This window comes from Piliocolobus tephrosceles, chromosome 1 (assembly GCF_002776525.5).
Source record: "Piliocolobus tephrosceles isolate RC106 chromosome 1, ASM277652v3, whole genome shotgun sequence".
NCBI classification, from domain to species: domain Eukaryota; kingdom Metazoa; phylum Chordata; class Mammalia; order Primates; family Cercopithecidae; genus Piliocolobus; species Piliocolobus tephrosceles.
The window spans coordinates 159,160,597-159,162,371 of NC_045434.1; positions in this window are offsets into that span (position 1 = coordinate 159,160,597).

The following is a 1,775-nucleotide window of genomic DNA, read 5'->3' on the forward strand; positions in this document are numbered from 1 at the left end:
TGATTGAGTATCCTCAAATCTGTAAGCCTTTAATAGAATGGCCCAACAACTCTCAATTACCTGCAGTCTGCAGAAGGTAAGTCAGGAAAAATGAAAGCAGAGAACAGACCCGTAGTTCTTTTCGTAGCCCCGAGAATTCACACCGAAGCCTTCTTTTGGCTCAGCCATTGACAAGGACCAAGAAGGGATGGTTGGGGGCTAGGCTTTCTGTCCCATGAGGGCAGGGACTGTAAATCATTTCATAGCTGCTTTGCCAGTTTCTAACATAGAAGCTGTAAACATTTGTTGAATGAAAGAAGAATGAATCACTTTTTTGTATGCTCACTATGTGTCAGAGAGTATTCTAAGAGTTTTACATATAGTAATGTTACTTAATTCTCACAACAACCTTAACAGTGGTACTATTATTACCTCCATTTTCCAAGGAATGAAAGCACAGAGAGGTCAAGTAACTTACTCACAGTTGCACAGCTACTAAGGACAGAGGCAAGAGTCAAACCCAGGCAGTGTGGTTCCAGAGCCAGTGTTCCAATGTGCTCTCCCCATTAGCACTAGAGGCAGTAGAGCCCAGATACTTGCCTCTACCCACCAGCTCATGCTTCCAAGTTTTAGAACTGTTGCTTCTTCATTCATCAGTGCCAGCCCAGATCTCAGAGGGACCTTGGGCGCCCCTCTCAATCTCACCTGCAGGCCACTGGTGTCTACCTTAGTTGTCTGTGCTCCTGACTTGCACAGACTCTCAGGTTCTGCTTTTCCTCCACTCTTACTAGATGTTTAAAAATTCTTTTTTCATATATTATATTTGTACACATTTTTCCTTACTAGATGGTGATGTCCCACTCAACCTTCCCCTTCATCTGATTTATTGTCCATGTTCAACTTTAGGCTCCTCCATTCCCCAAAAAGTGCAAACTACTTAAAAATGATCATCTTGATATCTTTACAACTGTTTATCCAATGCCAGGCCCTGTGCAGCTATTCCTTATTTCTATTCGTGAGAACTCAAGGAGAGGGGTGTACTTAGCCCCATCTGATAGATGTGTGCAATGATGCCTCCTGCCTGGGGTCAGTACCGGTGTGCGGTGGAGCCTGGACTCAGAGCCAGTGGGCCCTGCTTCAAGTCCATGGCCTTCTCCCTACTCACATAGTTGACCCCACTTCCATGTTCACCTGCCATGAAAATCTCCCCAAAAACAATGAAGCAGCCAAATCTTGGAGGATGGGACAGCGGATGGGGGGTGGTAGAAGAAGCAAAACAAAGGGGCCTCAGAGCTCCCCAGCAGGGCTCAGTTTGGGGGAAATACCTGTTCCTGGGCGCTTCATCAGCCACAAGGGCAAAGACCTAGGACATGCAGGAGATCCGATCTGAACTCTGATATTAAAAAAGAGGCAGTAAGAACAGGGTGATCACTCTGAGCCTGTATATTAAATGTATTTTCCCTTTGTAAAAAAAAAAAAAAAAACTGCAAAAGTTATGTTTCAACATAAAGGCAGCCTGTGTTTCATAGCTATTCTAATTTATGGGCCGTACATTCCTGTGATTGTCTTGAACTGAATAGCCAAGTAAATAATCATCGAGAGCCACAGGTAAATCACTTGGAGGTGAACCGAGCCTGTCCAGAGCTTCCAGAAATGGTACAAACATTATTTCCTAATTTTGCAGATTTCTTCATCTGAGCTCAGAAAACACCTTCTCTCGTTGGCTTTGAGGTTTGACACTTTTTCCACTCACATCCTGAAGAGACAACGACAAGGTGAAACGTGAGAAGTGTATA